We start from the raw sequence: 24,802 nt of genomic DNA, 5'->3' as shown, positions 1-24,802 counted from the left end.
ACAAGACATACGCGGCCCTATATATATTGTTTGTTTCAAATCTAGTGTACCGATTGGTGCATATGATGAGTATTATAATTATTGTTTTTATTGTCGAATATAACCGATGGGATTTAGGGGTGACAATGAGCTCTCAATTTTACACTATATGATTTAAGGATCGAATTAGATCAGGTCTTATTTTTATTTTTTTTGAACTAAAATTATTTAGGTCTCTACTATTTTGTGAATAAGCATTTGAATTATGATCTACTACCACCCCTAATGGGATTCTTCCAGCAGATTAGTGTTTCATAGGATGTATTTTCAGCTTCATTCCAAATCGAAACTGTTTGAAATATTCATGTCCACTCAAAATTATACTATAAATCTAATTTATTTTTCAGTTATGTTTCTCTTTTGGCATTTCCGAGGAATGAAAACGCCCCTTCTGTCCATGTTTGATGGACCCCGAAAAAGTGGGAATGTTGAATACCTTTTGACTCAAAAAATTTGTTTTTGTCGTAAATGTTCAAATGCTAGATCTATTAACAAAATTGGGGTGGTGCCACTGCCATCGATCTCTGCTGATTAGCCGTTTAATCTAGAGGAAAGCACATATGCATACAAATTCTGCAAAGTACGCAGTTTACTCTTGGAGTGGACTGAATAGTGCATACGTTCATTTTGTTTATGCAGCCTGGTTTATGGTATGTGCCATCACATGCATATAATATAGTTATATACTACAAGCATATAGTTATATAATGCAAGCATATTGAATACTCCTATATATTTTACACTGAGCAACAAACTTGTTGTACAAAACAACTTCGCATTGTCCCTCATCTTCTCTTTCTTTCTATCTTTTTCTCGGCTTTTTAGAGCATGTTTAGGAAAAGAGGAAAGAGATTTTAGCCCCTCCAATCTCCTCCACCCCTAATTCCAAACAAGCTCTTAAAGAAAGGAATGGAATCTTCATGTTCCAATAAAGGGGTTTCATCAGTTTTTTTATTCGCGTTTTTAAGTCCAGAACAAGATCATCTCAGTTGTTACAGCTCGAAATACAGCCTCAATCCCAATATTGCCAATCGTTTTACTTCGCGAGGGAATAGCGGACGAGATCTTGATCTCGTGAGTCGTGAATCACTTCTGCTGTTGATTGCTGGATGTCTGGCTCGTCGTTGCCATGCATAACTTGCGAGGAGAGGGCACCAAAATACGCGCGCCTCAGCTTGTTTATGTTGGTCGGCTCTTGGTTGAGTCGATGTCCAGTTGTGCTGCTTTTTTTTATATGGAAACATAATGTTCTAGCATTTTGTAGTCTCCTGCGTACAGTTTTGCAAGATCAAAGATTATAAACACCTACCATAAAACAAAAGAAAACATCCTTAGAAAGAACACATCAATGAATCAAACGCCATTTAACCTAGCTTTGGACCTCCATGCATGGCTTGGAAAGATTTCTATAGCCACTATCTTTAAAGATCGACATACCACGAGGACCTCGTAGTGAGCTTCTTCTTTATGCAACAATCTCGAGAATCTAAATCATTATGTTTCTATGAAAAGAACTCGTATAATTAATGGTATTGGTTTAAAAAGCAGAGACCACATCATTGTGACAAAGCCAATTACATCAAAATATGACTGTAACTCCAATTGGTAAAGCAAAGTAAATAATTCTCTAAATGTTTCTAACAAGGTACGTAACAATTAAATAAAAGATGTTGAATAGTCTCGATTTGATTAAAAAACTACATCTCATACCACCTTTCCGTCCATGATCAGCTAAGTTGTCTTTAGCTAAAGTAATGCCCTCTCTAAGACTAGCTCCAACAATGACCTCTAAAGGGTCATGTATCCTAAATTTAGGATGCGTTTGGTTGCAATGATAGGACGGGACGAGATGAGACGATTCCTCAAATAAGGTTGTTTGGTTCAGGGTAAGGGTTTCCCAGTGTTGTCCCCAGTTGTCCCTCAAAATTGGAGGGACACCAGGGGACGTCCCTGTCCTAGCTGTCCCGCAAGCAAACGCACCCTTCCAGCAGCGTCCTCTAAACGGTTCTCTAAATTTAGAGGATGCTGCTGGATACTCTATATATAAAGTTTCTCTAAACGGTTCTCTATCAATTTGAATACTTTAAACAACCGGTTTAGCAAAACTAAAATATATACAGTACATTTGAGAGTATGACAAATACATATGTACAAAAATTAAAAATTAAAAATTGTCTCTAATATAGGTATTTGTGTATAGAGAACGTGATTAGAGGATGTTGTTGGAAATGAAGGAGATATATGGGATGAAATCTTTTAGTGTAGATTGTAAATGACGTATATAGAGGATGAATATAGATGATGTTGCTGGAGACAGTCAAAATACCTACATATTTGGTTGTGTGAGATGCATTAGTTTTTGAAGGACTATTTGGTAAATGACAATAAAATTTGCCTAACCAAATCGGTATAATAATATATAATATTAGTTTTAAAATAATATATTTATAGTCATAGTAATCTCTACTACTACTTATGTTAGTAGTGTAGGCGTCCACAGGCGCCCGTTCTGTCGCGCGCAGACGCCTGCGTCCCGCGTCCGCTCCGCAACCGCCCGCATCCGCGCCAGCACCGCAGCCGCTCCTTCCATCCACCGCGAATCCTAGCGCTCCCTCCCGCGCGCCTGCAGCCGCGCCGCATCACGCAGCCGCCCCGCACCGCGGATCCCAGCGCTGCCTCCACCGCACAAGCCTCCTTGCCATGCCCCATCCGCAACGACCACACCACTGTCCGCCGCCAAATCCGGATCCCACCCCCATCATCGGCGCCTCCTCCCCCGCTCGCTCGAGACCCTTTCGCTCGCCATGGACGCCGTGGCCTCCCCTTGAAGCCTCCGTCCTCACCAGTCCAATCTCCAACGTACGAATATCCGCTCGCCATGGACGCCGTGGCCTCATCCCGAGGCTCATGCCCAAAACCCTACGGGCGCCGCCTACTCCGACGACTCTGACGAGGCCGCTGCCCCGCGCCAGGAGGGAGGTCAAGAAGCCCTTGGTGAAGAAGCCGAAGGTGACGGTCGCCGAGGTCGTCATCCTGATCGACGCCAAGAACCTCGTAGCGCACCTCCTTGAGATCTTGGTAAGGCCGCGTCAAACCTCTCGTCCCCGTCAAATTCCTGTTAAAAAATGAGATCTTGTGATGACCTCCCTCCTGGCACCTCCCTCCTGGCATCGACGACGTGTCAGTCGTCGCGGCAGGCAGAGCTCTTGGGCTCCTACTCTTTTCTCCGCACCCAGCACCGTCATGGGTGATTCTAGGGTTTCGTCGCCGGCGGCAACAACCTGCCTGTAGCGATTCGACGTAGGCATCCCTGTTCCTCTCCTCCGGAGGCCTGTCTCCTTGCCATATCATCGATGTAGCCTGAGTGCGGGTCCACGCCCCTGCAGACCCACGACGACGGCCTGCAGATCCAGTCCACCTCCGACGAGATGGACCTATCTGCAACTTGTGGACAGCCTGCAGAAACAACTTGTATTGGAGGTTTGCCTTTTCTGTCCTTATGCCTTCTTCTAATCCTCCTCATTTATGTTCAGTGATGATAAATTCATTCATGCCTTTGAGAATGTTGATTTGTAGTTGGAAATTAGAGTTCATTTTAGACTTTGGAAAGTTGAGTTCATGAAAGAACACATCCGCAATCACTCCTAACCAATCAGCTCCCTGACAGCAACACATAATCAGAACTGCATATTAGAATTGATGATTGAATTGTCATATCAGTGTCTTGTTGCAGCTACTAACAAATTGCTTACGAGTTGTGGGCATATGGATATGTTCTCCTTGACTACATGTTAGATATCTAAAACTGTCATTGAAGATCGATTTTGTTTGGAGCATGGCACTGAAGGATGGTATAGTGCACTGGATCTTGGCCCTTTTTGTTTAATTTAGAGAAAAGTTATGGTTGGGAGAGAGCCTTTTGTTTTTAGGCAACTCGAATGTAAACTATTTTTTGTTGAATGTGCATGGTCATGGTGGCTGGTTCATTGACCATTATGAAGTGCTTGTAGATGAGAGTTTCTGGCTGCAATATATTTATGCTGAAGAGTGATGTGATCTGCATGCATGTTTTTGAACAATCAGAATAGGTCATTTTCAGAAACGGTTTATCACTAAGCTCATCAATGCCATTTATTTATCTTACCATGCACCTCATAAATTGGTAACCTGGTTTTATACACAAGAGTTGATTGTATTAAGCTTGCTATTTGACTGTATTAAGCTTGCTATTTGATTCCTCAAAAAAGCTTGCTATTTGATTAAACCCGTGCCTTTTCTGATGTAATGGTGGAATTCAGTGTTGAAGACTTTTTTTAAACCATTCTAGAATTTACTAATTTCTATTTACAGATTGTTGTATTTCATGTATATAAATCTCTGGCAGATCCTATGACTGATATTGATACATTTTGCCATCTACATTATTTATCACCTATGTTTTGTGGTTTATCCTTTGGCATGCATGTCAATGTTAAGTTGTTACTCTACTCCTATTGATAATCTGAAGTAAGGTTCAACAAACTGTCCATGTCAAAAAATGTCAGGATTACTAATCAGTCTATTCAGACATTTAGAGAAGCCCCTGTACCATCATTTGACAGTTTTTATTACATTTGACATTTAGACATTTAGAGGATGAGTATGCAAGGATTGAGGAAGAGGGTGGTAAGGTCATACAATGGAACAATTATCGAGTTTTTTTGTTCTTACAATGTCGCGATCAATTGGTATGCTTTTTATTACTCTCCAGCACACTACCTTGCTATGTATAATAAGTCACCTTGGTTTACTATTGCAATGATTTGGATAAACAAATTTGAATACATTTTTGTTAATGAATTACCGTTTGATTTAATAGTTCATCAACATCTCTACAACCTCAAGTTTAGTGACAAGGAATGTAACAGTAACAACAAAGGAATTACCTGGTGAGTTCACAATTCTTTTGTAAATTCTGGACCAAAGCAGCACAAAATATTGATTAAAAGACCATTACCAAAATGCAATATTTTTTGATTGATTGAAGATGCTACTCCGCTGTCATTTTTTTGAAAAAGTTGTTGGACAAATTAGCAGTCTAGCATGATAAAAGATACAGTTACCTGGCAAAATACGAATGTTATATAATAGCTGATTTAATTTTCATTACGTGATAAAATATTTCTAGATTCCAAGTGAACAACAATCTATGTTCATTAAGTGCCCATGAACAATTAGTGTTACTCCAAATTGTATATTACATGATTTAGTTTGGGGAATGTTTACAATTCTCTATCCGGATGAATGCACGCACACACAATCATTTTTAGTATTCCCAGTTCTCTATCCGGATGACTGCAAAATCATTGCTGCGAACTAATTCTTTGCTTTCCAATTTAGTTTACCGCTATTATGAACATTGTTGATATTTACCTGAACTTGTCCCAAAGCACTCTATGTTTTCAATAAGTATATGTTCAGAAAAAAAACTATGTTCAGAAGAGTAGCCGTATATGGTGTCACTGATATGCTCTTACTTCAGCTGAGGCTTTGTTATCACTTTCAGTGTGTATGTGTGTGCGTGCAGGGGGGAAGTAGGTGTAGGGTATTTTGTGGTGTAAAATATGTTCAATGAAAAACATCTGTAGTGTTAAATGAGAAACGATTTATAATACGGAACTAGCTGGTTAATGCTTAGTGCAAATGGGGCAAGTTCCATGGGTTAGATTTCTCTAGTAATATAAGTTTTCATATTTTTGAAATGTGGATACATTGTCAGCAAAATTCTGTGAGTGAAGCTTGTGTGACATAGGAGAGTTCAAGATTAATGTTGAGTGCAACCATGCTACTCTATCTGGACACATGTAAGGTTTTTTGCTTGCCTAAATTGAGTTGAATAATAGCTTAAAGAACTACATGTTAAACTTGCAGCTGCCATCATGAATTGGAGACCACAGATTAATGGGCTGCTTGGAAATATCGATGCAAACACTGGTGATCCTCAAGTTGGTATGTGTCACTGTTGTATATAACTCCTTTGCTTTTTAATAAGTGTATGACCCGATATTATTTGTGTTACACTAGAAACATACATGCATTTCTTTATTCTTTTATAGAGAAAGAAAAAAATAAAAAAAAATGAGGCATGCATAGTAACTTACCTTACCGTTATGGAAAGGTTGGGACACAAATCAGTTCATGATAGACATTGCAGAGGCTACTTTGGTTATGTCAAGTGTAGTTAAGAATGTGAGTGGCATGAACCAGCTCTCTCCCTTTTTACTCAAATCCACAGTTTGCCTATGTACTTCCTGGTTGCACTCATATAAGCTGCTGCGTTTTTGTTTAACAGGGTGGACTTGCACATGGTGGTTTCAACTTTGATGCCGAACTGTTAGTACCTTTTGTCATATTCTGGTGTGTTTTTCACTGATATACTCTGGTGTGTGTGTGTGTGTGTATACACTACATGTACAGTGGTAGTAGATATCTGAGGGTTGAAAGGTGCAGGGTGACGGCCACCTCAAATAAGAAAAGGAGGTAGAGTTCCAAACTGACCCCAAGAAGTTCGAAGGCTGCCTCTCGGCTTATGTTGGTAATCTCTTATGGAACGTCATTGAAAATGACTTGCGAGATTTCTTCAGCTCATCGAAGATTGCATTAGTAACATGGTTCTGCCTCCGGTCAATCGGTACCGCCCGTATCATCCGACGGCTCGTGTGCGTCGACCCGCCCCCGTTCTGTCGAGCTGTCGCCACTCCACCCCTCCAATTCTCTGTTTCTCATGGTTCTGCCTTCGGTCAATCGGTACCGTCCGTATCATCCGACGGCTCGTGTGCGTCGACCCGCCCCTCGTTCTGCCGAGTCGTCGCCACTCCACCCCTCCAATTCTTCGTTTCTCACGCCAGTAGGGTTTTGTCACCTCCCTGCCGCCGCCTCCGTTCGTTGTCCACACCACCGCCTCCATTCCCCATCCGCACCATCGCCGTCCACGCTGGTCGCCTTCGTTCCCCATCCGCACCATCGCCGTCCACGCTGGTCGCCTCCGTTCCCCATCCACACCAGCGATTCTGGTCAAGGCCGACCACTGTTAAACAATCGAGAGCTGGAATAGCGGCTGGCGCGCCTCCGCGGCGAGGTGGCGGCGTGGCAGGCCAAGGTGCTCTCTGAGCAAGCCGCCGCGGTCGCCCTGCACGCGCAGCTGTAGCACGCCGCGGCCGCGGCGCGGGTGTCGGTCGAGGAGCTCGCCACCGCCTTCCAGGCGGAGTAGTCGACATTCGTGGACCCTCGCCGCGCCAGGCTGCCGCTAGACCACGCGTGCCTGGGCTACCGTCGCAGACTGGCCTCCGTGGTGCTCCTCCCCTGCAGGCACTTGTCCCTCTAGGTGGCGGAGGCGGAGCGCGAGGCGCGGCGTGGCGCCGAGCTGGTGGAGTAGCTAGCGCGCCTGCGAGGCGAGGCGGCGGCGTGGCAGGCCAAGGCGCTCTCCGAGCAGGCTGCCGCGGTCGGCCTGCACGCGCAGCTGGTCGGTCGAGGAGCTCGCCGCCAAAGTGGGCGACACCGGCCAGGCGGAGTCGTCGGCGTTGGCATTCGTGGACCCTCGCTACGCCAAGCCGCCGCCAGACCACGCGTGCCTGGGTTGCCGCCTTAGGCCGGCCTTCGTGGTGCTCCTCCCCTGCAGGCACCTGTCCCTCTGCGGCGCCGCCATGCCGTGCCCCGTGTGCCTGTGCGTGCGGACGGGGAGCGTGGAGGCCATCCTCTGCTGAGCTTCCCCGCCTCTCATCATCGATCATCCGGCCGTCCACCTCGTGAGCCGGTGAGTGCATGATGTGCAGGAACCCATCAATGCCTTCCCAAGAAATCGAGAAGGAAAAAACGTAGGAAAGCTAGAACTTTCTCCTTTTTATTTATTTTTCTAGTTTTTGTTCATATTAATTTTGACTCCTCTGCCCTACCTTCTCTGGGTTTTAGGAGAATTCAATTGATAAGTTCATTGTTAATAGTAAGCAGAGATGAACGGGGGTGGCTCGGCACACCTTGATTTCTTTCTTTCTCAATCTAACGCTCTCGTGTTTCTTCTTGGGCACACTGATCAGAGAGCAGGTTTTCCATGACATGATGGTGGCGCCTAATTTGCTGGTCGTGTGTGCCGGATATCACGATGTCAGTAGATCGGCATGGTAAAGAGTCAAAAACAGTTGTTGTGCCATCTCTAGGACTAGCTTTTTATTTCATTCAGACCTTTGGACGGGTTGTGCCATCTCTGGGATGAGCACTAACATCTGCTGTTTCCCTTGTTCTAGAAATGCTGTCGAGAAGGGAGAAGGCCACAAACTTCAAACCAGACTATGATATTGATATCCATATGAAGGTGAGGCTGTTACAGATAATATATATAAAGAGCATTATGTGCTTCACAAAAAAACTATTTATGAAAGTAAAAATTAGAAAGGTTTCAACACTTAATGTGGGCTATCATAAACTTCTCTAGGTCTTAGCTATGAGTGGGCAAGAATCCAGTATTCTTACAGGCTACAAACTGAAGGTACATTTTGCTACATGTAACACAACAAGAATGACTTTTTTAAAAACAAAACAAGAATATGAGATCTCATGCCTGCTGCTCTCTCTATATTACCTGCAGTGCTGATACGGTGGTAGGAAATGAGATAATGATGGGTATTTTTGGTGCTTCATTTGCATGTCCAGTACCATAGCTCATAACCTGCTTGCCTCTAGGAATGTTGCGAACAACGATTTCACTGGTTAGATTCCCAATCAGCTTAAGAAGATAAACAATCTACAGTGAGTTATCTCGACTTCTTGACATGCAACTGCTAGAGACCTATATCTTGCACTAATATGCTTGTATATAGGACTGATGGAATTCTTGGAGCAAAGGACCAGCACACGGTCACCTCCAAAGCAAGACCCAGGCTGCTTCTACAAGGAGTTGTACAAAGGTATTGTTTTCTTTTTCATTTTTGTGACCATGCACTTGTCTATATTATTCAGTTTGCGCATTTGGTTGGGAATATACTATCAGTTATTGGCTCATTCAGTTATTAAAACAAAATGACCTGTTTATATAAGGGAGTATTTTTATAAATCCTAGTGGTTTGGATCCTAATCATCCATATCAAGACAGGTCCTTGAGTATCCCATGCGTCAAAGCTGTATTTTCATTAACACTGATCAAATCAGCCAATAATCATGTGCGTCAATGACGCAGGAGATAAAAAAACATTGCTCAAAGTGTCTTTGAAATGCACATCAACCCATTTTAGAATACCATAATTCCAATTTGGATACAATGTCCACTCCCACGCACTTCACAGCTATGTGAAAGGGAATTAGGCTTACACCTTTTTCCTAATTGATTTTGGTGGTTGAATTGCCCAACACAAATAATTGGACTAACTAGTTTGCTCTAGTCTATAAGTTTTACAGGTGCCAAAGGTTCACAACAAGCCAATAAAAAGACCAAAGATGGGTTCAAATAAAGAGAGCTAAAGACATCCTAAAGGCACCCTGGTCTGGCGCACCGGACTGTCCGGTGCACCACCGGACAGTGTCCGGTGCACCAGGGAACTCGATGCTGAACTCGCTACCTTCGAGAAAATGGGAGGCCGCTCCGCTATAATTCACCGGGCTGTCCGGTGAAGCACCAGACAGTGTCCGGTGACACATCGGACTGTCCGGTGTGCCAGCGGAGCAATGGCTACATCGCACGCAACGGTCGACTGCAACGTATTTATTGCGCGCCTGCGCGCGTAGAGGACAGAGCACGCACAGAAGGCGCACCGGACAGTCTTCAGGACCTGTCCGGTGCACCACCGGACGGACCAGAGGCCCCACCACTCAGAGCTCCAACGATCAGAACCTAACGGCCGGCTGACGTGGCTGGCGCACCGGATAGTGTTCGGTGCGCCATGCGACAGACAGCCTCCCAACGACCACTTTTGGTGGTTGGGGCTATAAATACCCCAACCACCCCACCATTCATTGCATCCAAGTTTTCCACCTTCCAATACATTACAAGAGCTATAGCATTCAATTCTAGACACAACCAAAGAGATCAAATCCTCTCCCATGTCCGGAATCACTCCAAATCAAATAGTGACTAGAGAGAGAGCGACATTTGTGTTCATTTGAGCTCTTGCGCTTGGATTGCTTCTTTTCTTTCTCATTCTTCTTGTGATCAACTCAATTGTAACCGAGGCAAGAGACACCAATTGTGTGGTGGTCCTTGCGGGAACTTTGTGTTCCGTTTGATTGAGAAGAGAAGCTCACTTGGTCTAAGTGACCGTTTGAGAGAGGGAAAGGGTTGAAAGAGACCCGGTCTTCGTGACCACCTCAACGGGGAGTAGGTTTGCAAGAACCGAACCTCAGTAAAACAAATCCTTGTGTATCACTCTTTATTTGCTTGCGATTTGTTTTTGCCCTCTCTCTCGGACTCGTTCATATTTCTAACGCTAACCCAGCTTGTAGTTGTGCTTAAGTTTATAAATTTCAGATTCGCCCTATTCACCCCCCTCTAGGCGACTTTCAATTGGTATCAGAACCCGTTGCTTCATTAGAGCCTAACCGCTCGAAGTGATGTCGGGAGCATCTGCCAAGAGGGAGATCGGGACCGGCGAGAAGCCCGCCACAAGCCATGGGAAGGCTCCATCCGGGGAGTCCGCCAACAAGGTGAAGGGATCCCCTTCACACGACAAGTCGCGTCGGAGCGGTTACAAGAAGAAGAAAATGAAGAAGGTGGTCTACTACGAGACCGACTCTTCGTCGCCATCCACCTCCGGCTCCGACACGCCGTCCATAACTTCTAAGCGCCATGAGCGCAAGAAGTTTAGTAAGATCCCCCTACGCTACCCTCGCATTTCCAAACGTACTCCATTACTTTCTGTCCCATTAGGCAAACCACCTATGTTTGATGGTGAAGATTATAATATGTGGAGTGATAAAATGAGGCATCATCTAACCTCACTCCACACTAGCATTTGGGATGTTGTTGAGATTGGAGTACAGGTACCATCACCAGGGGATGAAGACTATGATTCGGACGAGGTCGCCCAAATCTGGCACTTCAACTCTCAAGCCACCACTATATTCCTCGCCTCTCTAAGTCGAGAGGAGTATAACAAGGTGCAAGGATTGAAGAGTGCCAAAGAGATTTGGGACATACTCAAGACCGCACACGAAGGAGATGAGGTGACCAAAATCACCAAGAGAGAGACGATCGAGGGGGAGCTCGGTCGCTTCCGGCTTCGCCAAGGGGAGGAGCCACAAGATATGTACAACCGGCTCAAGACCTTGGTGAACCAATTGCGCAACTCGGGAGTAAAAAATGGGATGACCATGAAATGGTCAAGGTTATTCTTAGATCACTCGTCTTTCTTAACCTTACGCAAGTTCAATTAATACGTGGTGATCCTAGATATACACTAATGTCTCCCGAGGAAGTGATAGAAAAATTTGTGAGCTTTGAGTTGATGATCAAAGTCTCAAAGAAGATCATCGAGCAAGATGGCCCCTCCACGCCCGAAGCACAACCAGTCGCATTCAAGGCGACGGAGGAGAAGAATGAGGAGTCTACATCAAGTAGACTACTCATCGACGCCTCTAAGCTCGACAATGAGGAAATGACGCTCATCATCAAGAGCTTCCGCCAAATCCTCAAGCAAAGGAGGGGGAAGGATTACAAGCCCCGCTCCAAGAAAGTTTGCTACAAGTGTGGTAAGCCCGATCATTTTATTGCAAAATGTCCACTATCTAGTGACAGGGGCGACGACAAGAAAGGCAAGAGGAGAGAAAAGAAGAGGTACTACAAGAAAAAGGGCGACGATGCCCATGTGTGCTGCGAATGGAACTCCGACGAGAGCTCCTCCGACTCCTCTTCCGACGAGGACGCCGCCCACATCGCCGTCACCAAAGGGCTCCTCTTCCCCAACGTCGGCCATAAGTGCCTCATGGCAAAGGACGGCAAAAGGAAGAAGGTAAAATCAAAATCCTCCACTAAATATGAAACCTCTAGTGATGAGGGTAACTCTTGTGATGAGGAGGATAATTTGCGTACCCTTTTTGCCAACCTAAACATGCAACAAAAGGAAAAATTAAATGAATTAATTAGTGCTATTCATGAGAAAGATGAACTCTTGGATTCCCAAGAAGACTTCCTAATTAAGGAAAACAAGAAGCATGTTAAGGTTAAGAATGCTTACACTCTAGAAGTAGAAAAATGTGAAAAACTATCTAATGAGCTAAGCACTTGCCATGACATTGCCAACCTTAGAAATGAGAATGCTAGATTAATTCCTAAGGTTGATTCAAATGTTTGTGATGATTCAAATTCCAATCTTAGAGATGATAATGTTAGTTTACTTGCTAAGATTGAATAATTGAATGTTTCTCTTGCTAGCCTTAAAAATAAAAATGAAAATTTGATTGCTAAGGCTAAAGACTTAGATGTTTGCAATGTTACAATTTCCAACCTTAGAAGTGAAAATGACATTTTACATGCTAAGATTGTTGAACTAAAATCTTGCAAACCCTCTACATCTACCGTTGAGCATGTTTCTATTTGCACTAGATGTAGAGACATTAATATTGATGCTATCCATGATCACCTAGATTTAATTAAGAAACAAAATGATCACATAGCTCAACTTAATGCCAAAATAAATGAGCATGACTTAGAAAATGAAAATTTTAAATTTGCTAGAAGCATGCTCTATAGTGGGAGACGCCCTGGCATCAAGGATGGCATTGGCTTCCAAAAGGGAGACAATGTCAAACTTAATGCCCCTCCTAAAAGATTGTCTAATTTTGTTAAGGGCAAGGCTCCCATGCCTCAGGATAACGAGGGTTACATTTTGTACCCTGTCGGTTATCCCGAGCACAAGATTAGGAGAATTCACTCTAGGAAGTCTCACTCTGGCCCTAATCATGCTTTTATGTATAAGGGTGAGACATCTAGCTCTAGGCAATCAACCCGTGCAAAATTGCCTAAGAAGAAAACTCCTATTGCATCAAATGATTCTAACATTTCACTTAAGACTTTTGATGCATCTTATGTTTTAACTAACAAATCCGGCAAGGTAGTTGCCAAATATGTTGAGGGCAAGCACAAGGGGTCAAAGACTTGTGTTTGGGTACCCAAAGTTCTTGTATCTAATGTCAAAGGACTCAAAACCTTTTGGGTACCTAAAATCAAGAACTAAATTTTTTTGTAGGTTTATGCATCCGGGGGCTCAAGTTGGATCATCGACAGCGGGTGCACAAACCATATGACAGGGGAGAAGAAGATGTTCTCCTCCTATGAGAAAAACCAAGATCCCCAACGAGCTATCACATTCGGGGATGGTAATCAAGGTTTGGTCAAAGGATTGGGTAAAATTGCTATATCACCTGACCATTCCATTTCAAATGTTTTTCTTGTAGATTCTTTAGATTACAACTTGCTTTCAGTTTCACAACTATGTAAAATGGGTTACAACTGTCTTTTTACGGATACAGGTGTTACTGTCTTTAGAAGAAGCGATGATTCAATAGCATTTAAGGGAGTGTTAGAGGGTCAGCTATATTTAGTAGATTTTGATAGAGCTGAACTCGACACTTGCTTAATTGCTAAGACTAACATGGGCTGGCTCTGGCATCGCCGACTAGCACATGTTGGAATGAAGAATCTTCACAAGCTTCTAAAGGGAGAACACATTTTGGGACTAACAAATGTTCATTTTGAGAAAGACAGGGTTTGCAGCGCATGTCAGGCAGGGAAGCAAGTTGGTGTCCATCATTCACACAAGAACATCATGACGACTGACAGGCCACTCGAGCTCCTACACATGGATCTATTCGGCACGATTGCTTACATAAGCATCGGCGGGAGTAAGTACTGTCTAGTTATTGTGGATGATTATTCTCGCTTCACTTGGGTGTTCTTTTTACAGGAAAAACCTCATACCCAAGAGACCTTAAAGGGATTCTTGAGACGGGCTCAAAATGAGTTCGGCTTAAGGATCAAAAAGATTAGAAGCGACAACAGGACGGAGTTCAAGAACTCTCAAATCGAAGGCTTCCTTGAGGAGGAGGGGATCAAGCATGAGTTCTCTTCTCCCTACACCCCACAACAAAATGGTGTACTGGAGAGGAAGAATAGAACTCTATTGGACATGGCAAGGACCATGCTTGATGAGTACAAGACTTCGGATCGATTTTGGGCGGAGGCGGTCAACACCGCGTGCTACGCCATCAACCGGTTGTATCTACACTGAATCCTCAAGAAGACATCATACGAACTCCTAACCGGTAAAAAGCCCAATGTTTCATATTTTAGAGTCTTTGGTAGCAAATGCTTTATTCTTGTTAAAAGAGGTAGAAAATCAAAATTTGCTCCTAAGGCTGTAGAAGGCTTTTTACTAGGGTATGATTCAAACACAAGGGCATATAGAGTCTTTAACAAGTCCTCTGGACTAGTTGAAGTTTCTTGTGACATTGTGTTTGATGAGACTAACGGCTCTCAAGTAGAGCATGTTGATCTTGATGAGCTAGATGATGAAGAGGCTCCATGTGTCGCGCTAAGGAACATGTCTATTGGGGATGTGTGTCCTAAGGAATCCGAAGAGCCTCCAAATGCACAAGATCAACCATCTTCCTCAATGCAAGCATCTCCACCAACTGAAGATGAGGATGAGGCTCAAAATGATGAAGGAGAAGATCAAGATGTTGAGCCACCTCAAGAGGAGAGCAATGATCAAGGGGGAGATGCTCATGATCAAGATAAGGAAGATGAACAAGTTCCAAGACCGCCACACCCAAGAGTCCACCAAGCAATCCAACGAGATCACCCCGTGAACACCATCCTCGGCGATATTCAAAAGGGAGTAACCACTCGATCTCGTGTTGCTCATTCTTGTGAACATTACTCTTTTGTTTCCTCTATTGAGCCACACAAGGTAGAGGAAGCACTTCAAGATTCGGATTGGGTGGTGGCGATGCAAGAGGAGCTCAACAATTTTACAAGGAATAAGCTATGGCATTTAGTTCCACGTCCTAATCAAAATGTTGTAGGAACCAAGTGGGTTTTCCGCAACAAGCAAGATGAGCATGGTGTGGTGACAAGGAACAAAGCCCAACTTGTGGCCAAGGGATATTCACAAGTCGAAGGTTTGGATTTCGGTGAAACCTATGCACCCGTAGCTAGGCTAGAATCAATTCGCATTTTACTTGCCTATGCTACTTACCATGGCTTTAAGCTTTACCAAATGGACGTGAAAAGTGCCTTCCTCAATGGACCAATCAAGGAAGAGGTCTATGTTGAGCAACCTCCCGGCTTTGAAGATAGTGAGTATCCTAACCATGTATATAAACTCTCTAAGGCGCTTTATGGGCTCAAGCAAGCCCTAAGAGCATGGTATGAATGCCTAAGAGACTTCCTTATCACTAATGGCTTCAAAGTCGGAAAGGCAGCGGATCCTACTTTATTTACTAAAACTCTTGAAAATGATTTGTTTGTATGCCAAATTTATGATGATGATATTATATTTGGGTCTACTAACGAATCTACATGTGAGGAATTTAGTAGGATCATAACACAGAAATTCGAGATGTCTATGATGGGGGAGTTGAAGTACTTCTTGGGATTTCAAGTGAAGCAACTCCAAGAAGGCACCTTCATTAGCCAAACGAAGTATATTCAAGACATTCTAAACAAGTTTGGGATGAAGGATGCCAAGCCCATCAAGGCACCCATGGGAACCAATGGGCATCTCGACCTCAACACGGGAGGTAAATCCGCAGATCAAAAGGTATATCGGTCGATGATAGGTTTCTTACTCTATTTATGCGCATCTCGACCGGATATTATGCTTTCCGTATGCATGTGTGCAAGATTCCAAGCGACCCTAAGGAAGCTCACCTTATGGCCGTAAAACGAATCTTGAGATATTTAGTTTATACTCCTAAGTTTGGGCTTTGGTATCCTCGGGGATCCACATTTGATTTAATTGGTTATTCGGATGCCGATTAGGCGGGGTGTAAAAGTAATAGAAAGAGCACATCGGGGACTTGCCAGTTCTTGGGAAGGTCTCTGGTGTCTTGGGCTTCAAAGAAGAAAAATTCCGTAGCTCTTTCTACCGCTGAAGCCGAGTATATTGCCGCAGGCCATTGTTGCGCGCAATTGCTTTGGATGAGGCAAACCCTTAGGGACTATGGTTACAAATTAACCAAAGTTCCTCTTCTATGTGATAATGAGAGTGCAATCCGCATGGCGGATAATCCCGTTGAACATAGCCGCACTAAACACATAGCCATTCAATATCATTTTCTAAGGGATCACCAACAAAAGGGGGATATCAAGATTGCATATATTAACACCAAAGAACAATTAGCCGATATCTTTACCAAGCCACTAGATGAACAAACATTTAACAAACTTAGGCATGAGCTAAATATTCTTGATTCTCGGAATTTCTTTTGATATCTTGCATACATAGCTCTTTAATATACCTTTGATCATATCTCTTTTATATGCTATGACTAATGTGTTTTCAAGTGTATTTCAAACCAAGTCATAGATTGAAAGGGAATTGGAGTCTTCGGAGAAGACAAAGTCTTCCACTCCACTCCATCACATTACTCATCCTTCGCCGTCGCTTCGAGCCGCTCTCCAACTTTGGTATAATCTTCACTCATATTTTGTTCGCCAAAGGGGGAGAAATTAGTTCTAAGGGCTTATATTTCACTCAAGTATCCGTTTTTGGCGATTCACGCCAAAGGGGGAGAAAGTATTAGCCCAAAGCAAAAGGACCGCACCACCACCAATTTTCAAAATTTAAGTTAAGAAAAGAGTTTTCAAATAATGCTATTTTTAATTGGTATATTATTTTTAGAATTTCAAATTGATACAACCCCTTTCAAAACTAATATCTAAAACCCTCTTGAACACTAAGAGGAGAATTTGATTGAGGGGGAGTTTTGTTTAGTCAAAGGAAAAAGCATTTGAAACAGGGGGAGAAAATTTCAAATCTTAAAAATGCTTCTCAAAATTTTACTCATTTACCTTTGACTACTTGCAAAAAGACTTTGAAAAGAATTTACAAAAGAATTTGCAAAAACAAAACATGTGGTGCAAGCGTGGTCCAAAATGTTAAAAATAAAGAAACAATCCATGTATATCTTATGAGAATTTATATTGGTTCAATTCTTAGTAATCCTTTGCACTTACATTATGCAAACTAATTCAGTTATGTACTTCTATATTTGCTTTGGTTTGTGTTGGCATCAATCACCAAAAAGGGGGAGATTGAAAGGAAATTAGGCTTACACCTTTTTCCTAATTGATTTTAGTGGTTGAATTGCCCAACACAAATAATTGGACTAACTAGTTTGCTCTAGTCTATAAGTTTTACAGGTGCCAAAGGTTCACAACAAGCTAATAAAAAGACCAAAGATGAGTTCAAATAAAGAGAGCTAAAGACATCCCAAAGGCACCCTGGTCTGGCGCACCGGACAGTGTCTGGTGCACCACCGGACAGTGTCCGGTGCACCAGGGAACTCGATGTTGAACACGCTACCTTCTGGAAAATGGGAGGCCGCTCCGCTATAATTCACCGGACAGTGTCCGGTGACACACCGGACTGTCCGGTGTGCCAGCGGAGCAACGACTACTTCGCACGCAACGGTCGACTGCAACGCATTTATTGCGCGCCTGCGCGCACAGAGGACAGAGCACGCGCAGAAGGCGCACCAGACAGTCTACAGGACCTATCCGGTGCACCACCGGACAGACCAGAGGCCCCACCAGTCAGAGCTCCAACGGTTAGAACCCAACGGCCGACTGACGTGGCTGGCACACCGGGCAGTGTCCGGTGGCGCACCGGACTGTCCGGTGCGCCATGCGACAGACAACCTCCCAACGACCACTTTTGGTGATTGGGGCTATAAATACCCCAACCACCCCACCATTCATTGCATCCAAGTTTTCCACCTTCCAACACATTACAAGAGCTACAACATTCAATTCTAGACACAACCAAAGAGATCAAATCCTCTCCAAAGTCTGGAATCACTCCAAATCAAATAGTGACTAGAGAGAGCGACATTTGTGTTCATTTGAGCTCTTGCGCTTGGATTGTGTCGGCGTTTCGAGACCGGGGGGGTCCCTGGGCCGACGAGTGAAATGTCGCCGCGTGCCCCAGCCTAGATGGGTCGGCGCGAGACGGAGCGCGAAGGGGGGAAGAAAGGGCAGCCGGAGCGAGAGAGGGAGGTGGAAATCCCGTGGCCTTTGTGTTTGTCCCGCGCCCAGGTCGGGTGTGCTTGCAGTAGGGGGTTACAGGCATCCACACGGGAGAGGGAGCGAGCAGCCTCACGCGAGCGCCTGTCCCGTCCTCTTCCCCGCGCGGCCAACCCTCTGTAAGAGGGCCCTGGTCCTTCCTTTTATAGGCGTAAGGAGAGGATCCAGGTGTACAATGGGGGTGTAGCAGAGTGCTAACGTGTCTAGCGGAGGAGAGCTAGCGCCCTAAGTACATGCCATCGTGGCAGCCAGAGAGGTTTTGGCACCCGGTTCGTGTGATGTCGTGGCCGTCAGAGGAGCGCTGAAGCCTGGGTCGGGCGGAGTGGAGTTCGCCGTCTTCCGGGGCTGAGCCCAAGTCCGAGCCCTGGGTCGGGCGGAGCGAAGTTCGTCGTCTTCCGGGGCTGAGCCCGAGTCCGAGCCCTGGGTCGAGCGGAGCGGAGTTCGCCGTCTTCCGGGGCTGAGCCCAAGTCCGAGCCCTGGGTCGGGCGGAGCGGAGTTCGCCGTCTTCCGGGGCTGAGCCCAAGTCCGAGCCCTGGGTCGGGCGGAGCGGAGCTTCCTATGGTGCCTGAGGCTGGGCCTGACTGCCTGTCAGCCTTACTCTGTCAAGTGGCACAGCAGTCGGAGCGGCGCAGGCAGCGCTGTCCTTCTGTCAGGCTGATTAGTGGAGCGGCGAAGTGACTGCGGTCACTTCGGCTCTGTCGACTGAAGGGCGCGCGTCAGGATAAAGGTGTCAGGCCACCTTTGCATTAAATGCTCCTGTGATTTGGTCGGTTGGCGCGGCGATTTGGTCAGAGTTGCTTCTTGGCGAAGACAGGGCCTCGGGCGAGCCGGAAGTATGTTCGTCTCTGGAGGGGGGCCTCGGGCGAGACGGAGATCCTCCGGGGTCGGCTGCCCTTGCCCGAGGCTAGGCTCGGGCGAGGCGTGATCGAGTCCCTCTCATGGACCGATCCCCGACTTAATCGCACCCATCAAGCCTTTGCAGCTTTGTGCTGATGGGGGTTACCAGCTGAGAATTAGGAGCCTTGAGGGTACCCCTAATTATGGTCCCCGACAGTAGCCCCCGAGCCTCGAAGGGAGTGTTAACGCTCGCTTGGAGGCTTTTGTCGCACTTTTTTGCAAGGGGACCAGCCTTTCTCGGTTGCGTTTTGTTCCGGTGGGTGCGCGCGAGCGCACCCGCCGGGTGTAGCCGCCGAGGCCTCGGAGGAGTGGTTTGACTCCTCCGAGGTCTTAATGACTCGCGCAATGCTTCGGCTGGTCTGGTCGTTCCCTCATGCGAGCTGGCCGTAGCCCGGGTGCACGGTCGGGTCCCAAGATCTCGGGCTGGTATGTTGACGCTGTCAACAGTTTGGCCGGAGCCGGGTTTGCGAGAGCAGCCCCCGAGCCTCTGCACAGGGCAACAGGACGGTCAGGGACAGACTCGAGTTTTTTACATACGCCCCTGCATCGCCTTTCGGCAAGGAGGAGGGGGAAAGCGCCATGTTGCCCTCGGAGGGCGCCGAATATGGTGTCTCCGGTGAGCTGCTGGCGGGTAATCCGAGCGAACGTCCGTGCCCCATTTGTTAGGGGTCGGCTAGAGGCCCAGAGGCGCGCCCAAAAGTACCTGCGGGTGATCTGCCGGACTCGGTCCCCTGTCGACGGGGTCCGAGGGCTCGATGCCTCCCTCTGATGGGATTCCGTTACAAGATCGTTCCCGCTGGTCTCGGAAATGTCCTAGGGTACCTCGGGAGCGCAGCCCGAGCCTTGGTTATGTATCGAACGTACCCATGGTCATCCCTCGCTCTGTGTCTGAGGCGGCTGTGAACCCTTCGAGGGCCAGCCTTCGAACCCCTGATCAGTAGTGGGCGCGGAGCCCGAGTGGCCTGAGGCGGCCGTTGAACCCTTCTGAGGGGCCGGCCTTCGAACCTCTGACCAGTAGTGGGTGTGGAGCCCACGCGCTCTGAGGCGGCTGTTAAACCCCTCCGAGGGGCCAGCCTTCGAACCTCTGATCAGTAGGGAGGCTCGGAGCCTGTTTCCTTCACGGAGAAGGATCCTTTTCGGGGTATCCCCCTTTCCCGGTCCCTGTTGTAAGAGAGAGAAAGAGGAGAAGGAAAAGGATACGAAATCGAATGACGCGGCGTACCTTTTTTTTGACGCGGTCATTATGGCGGAGGCGAAGCGTCGCTCGCTTCCCCTGCCAGAGGCGCCGCTTGTCCCGCCGTGGAGTTAATGCGACGGGGCGAGTGGTTCGCGGGGCGGCCGTTGCGTGTGCGCGAGCCGTTCGAGGAACGGAACACGAGCGCGCCGTCTTCACGCCGTGAGAGAGGGTTCTCTCATTGCCCCAGGATGGGACGTAAGCCTGGCTAACGACGTGATCGCTGCTCCCGCCCGCCTGCCACCACCATTACTGCCAGCCCATTTTTGGCCGCACTGACCGTCGCACCAGGCTGGCACTGCTGGGTCGCGCGCTGGGTTGCCTCGAGTCGCGGTACTGATTCCGCAATCGAGGAGGCGCGGTGGTGGCACGAGTGACGGTGCAGTTGCTTGCACGTAGCGACCGGCGCGCCGGTTGCGTGACGCGTGGGCGTGGGCTTCCATGCTGGGCGCGTTGGAAGTCGGAGAGGTGCGCCCACTTGGCGTGGTTGCATGCCGCCTGCATGGCTGCCCGCCCTTTCGCCCGCTAGTCTGGGCAAAAGTGGAGGGATGCTTGTAACCGCTGGGCGGTTGCATGCATCGCGCGTGGCGGTTTGGCTTCTTTTGCTCTGGGCCAGCTTGCATGACGTGTGGGACCCAGCCCCCGCGCCGTAGGGGGAGGACCTTGGAGCGTGTTGGAGAAGATTCAGCCCACGACGGCTGGGGACGCAAGTAGGGAGAGTCGCCTTTAAAAGGAGGGTGACCCCCTTGAAAGGCGACCATGTCTTCGCGCTCCCTTATGCATTGCGTCTTTCCACCTTCCGAGCCCCCGGATGGGGGATACCCGCAGTCCTTCCGCCTTGTCGTTGGGGGAACGCAACTCCGTGGGAGTTGGTACCTTTCAGCCATCGTTCGGCTTCAAGGATTTTCATCATGCAGCCCGGCTGCACCCCTCCACCGGCGGTCACCCGAGACGATGACCACCAGCCCCTGGATGGGGAGAGGCAAACCGGGCTACGTTCTTGGTCCCGCCCTCAGCTTCAAGGATGTTCATCATCCTTGCTGGGGCGGAGAGCGAGGCGAGTCGGGGCTCTACCTCCCGCGCGGGTCGGCTAGCCACCTCCTCTTCCAGCTTCTGGTGGTGGAAACCATCCTCCAGCTCTGCGGAGGAGGCGTCCTCCAGCCATGCCGGGGAAGGCGAACTGTTGCTGCCCAGCTAGGATGCAACATTCCGCCCTCTTCCTCGCTTTCGTGGCGAGGGTGAGAGCGAGGACCTGCCGGTGCGCTTCGGAGCGGCCCGCGTTTGCTGGCGCGGAGTCGTGTTTTTTCCTCATTTTCGAGCACTAAGACTCGCATGTTGGTTGTCTGAACCGCTTTACCAAGCGTGAGTCGCCCCGTGCAAAGGTGACGAGTGAGGTATCCGTATCCCGGAGGCGTAGGAGTCCCTCAACTCGGTCGGCCTTGCTGTCCGAGGCTTCTCTTGCTTAGTTAAAGGAACCCCTCGGCCACTCTTCGATGAGCCGAAGCCAGGGGTAGCGGTGTCAGCACGGACAAAGGCAGAGTTGGCTCGAAAAGAAGACTTGGTCGGCCGGAGCCTGGCCGGGTCGTCCGTTAGCGGGACCGACGCCGGAGTTGATCTGCCGAGGCCTCGGGCTGGGCTGATGTCTTCGGGGGACAGCTGGCCGAGGCCTCGGGGCGATCGGCCGAGCCGCCTGCTCGAGCCGGATTCTTGGAGGAGACCCTGGCGGCGATGGCCCGAGTGTGATGATGAAGTCGTCCTTCAGAGTGGAGATCCTCGGACCGCATCGCCGTCCGAGGCTAGGCCGGACCTCGCCGAAGGTGTAGTTGATGCCGAGGGTGCTGCTGCTCCCTTCAACCGTCAAGATCCGAGCCTGTAGGATCGGATTATCTTGTAGTGTGTGTTTTCTGCGGCCGCCGAGGCCCAAACACATCCTCGCCGTGTTGTAAAGCTGAGCTTCTTTTCCTCTCGTTTTGAGTATCTGGACTTTTTCGTCGGTAACAGAATTGTCTGTGCGAGCGAGAGTTGCTTTTCACGGAAGGTGATGAGTGAGGTATCCGTATCCCGGAGGCGTAGGAATCCCTCGGCTCGGTCGGCCTTGCCGCTTACGCGCACTCTTGCCCGTCCATAGGGTTCTGTCACCGACGCAGTCGAGAAGGCTCGAAGAATCGCTTCGGCAGAGGAGCTTTCGAACGTGAAGACTTGTTCGGTCCACGGAATCACTTATCCGAACGTGAGTTACTTATCGCAGAAGGTGATGAGTGAGGTATCCGTATCCCGGAGGCGTAGGAGTCCCTCGGCTCAGTCAGCCTTGGCTGCTTACGTGTACTCCGTCGTTTTCAGGATCCACTTTCGAAGTAGTCGAAAAGCACGAAAGACATTCTGGCAAAAAGGATCTTTTTTCGAGGAAAATTTCGACGCAGAGGGGGTTCCCCCCTTTTAGCCCCCGAGGGAGGGTCGGGCTTTGCCGAGGCAAGGCTGATCCTTCCTCGATGACTAAACTTTGCGGGGGAGCGAGGTATATGAACAACTTGAAAGCATCTTAAGGGTAGAAGCGACGTAGCTGTTGGATGTTCCAAGCGTTGCTGTAGACCTCGCCTTGACTGTTTGCCAGCTTGTACGTTTCGGGCTTCAGAACTTTGGCGATGACGAACGGCCCTTCCCAGGGAGGAGTGAGCTTGTGCCGCCCTCGGGCGTCCTGTCGCAGCCGAAGCACCAGGTCGCCCGCCTGGAGGTCTCGGGACCGGACCCCTCGGGCGTGGTAGCGTCGCAGGGACTGCTGGTACCGCGCCGAGTGTAGTAAGGCCATGTCCCGAGCCTCTTCCAGCTGGTCCAGCGAGTCTTCTCGACTAGCTTGGTTGCTTTGGTCGGCGTAGGCCCTCATCCTCGGGGAACCGTATTCTAAGTTTGTGGGCAAGATGGCCTCGGCCCCATAGACCAGAAAGAACGGCGTGAAGCCCGTGGCTCGGCTCGGCGTTGTCCTCAGGCTCCAGACCACCGAGGGGAGTTCCTTCATCCATCGCTTGCCGAACTTGTTGAGGTCGTTGTAGATCCGAGGCTTGAGCCCTTGTAGAATCATGCCGTTGGCACGCTCTACTTGCCCATTCGTCATGGGGTGAGCCACGGCTGCCCAGTCCATCCGGATGTGGTGATCCTCGCAGAAGTCCAGGAACTTTCTGCCGGTGAACTGGGTGCCATTGTCGGTGATGATGGAGTTCGGGACCCCAAAGCGATGGATGATATTGGTGAAGAACGCCACCGCCTGTTCGGACCTGATGCTGTTTAGGGGCCGGACCTCGATCCACTTGGAGAATTTGTCGATGGCGACCAACAGGTGCGTGTAGCCCCCGGGTGCCTTCTACAAGGGGCCGACGAGGTCCAGACCCCACACAGCGAAAGGCCAGGTGATGGGTATTGTCTGTAGAGCTTGAGCGGGCAGGTGGGTCTGCCTCGCGTAGAACTGACACCCTTCGCAGGTGCGGACAATTCTAGTGGCGTCGACCACCACCGTCGGCCAGTAGAAACCTTGTCGGAAGGCGTTTCTGACGAGGGCTCGAGGTGCTGCGTGATGGCCGCAAGCCCCCGAGTGTATCTCTCGTAGGAGCTCCTAGCCTTCGACGATGGAAATGCATCGCTGGAGGATGCCTGAGGGGCTGCGGTGGTAGAGCTCCTTCCCGTCCCCCACCAAGATAAACGACTTGGCGCGCCGCGCCAACCGTCGAGCTTCGGCTCGGTCGAGGGGTAGCTCTCCTCGGTGGAGATATTGCAGGTACGGGGTCTGCCAGTTTCGATTAGGCATGACCCCGCTTCGCTCCTCCTCGACGCGCAGTGCCTCACCCTCGTGGGCCGAGGGTGCCTCGGGCTGAACCGAGGGTGCCTCGGGCCGAGCTGAGGGTGCCTCGGGCCGAGCCAAGGGTGCCTCGGACTGAGCCGAGGGTTCCTCGGGCTGGGCCGAGGGTGCCTCGGGCTCGGGCGTGTCGTTGATTTTGACGGAGGGTTGATGCAGGTCTCGAGAGAAGACGTCCGGGGGAACCGTTGTTCGCCCCGAGGCTATTTTAGCCAGCTCGTCCGCAGTCTCGTTGTAGCGTCGGGCGATGTGGTTGAGCTCGAGCCCGTAGAACTTGTCTTCCAGGCGTCGAACCTCATCGCAGTAGGCTTCCATCTTCGGGTCACGGCAGTGGGAGTTCTTCATGACTTGGTCGATGACGAGCTGCGAGTCACCGCGAGCATCGAGGCGTCGGACCCCTAGCTCGATGGCGATGCGCAACCCGTTGACTAGAGCCTCGTACTCAGCCACATTGTTGGACGCCGGGAAGTGGAGGCGTAGCACGTAGCGTAGATGCTTTCCGAGGGGCGAGATGAAGAGT

Source organism: Zea mays, chromosome 2 (assembly GCF_902167145.1).
Source record: "Zea mays cultivar B73 chromosome 2, Zm-B73-REFERENCE-NAM-5.0, whole genome shotgun sequence".
NCBI classification, from domain to species: Eukaryota; Viridiplantae; Streptophyta; class Magnoliopsida; order Poales; family Poaceae; genus Zea; species Zea mays.
Note: the sequence above shows the minus strand (reverse complement) of the source record.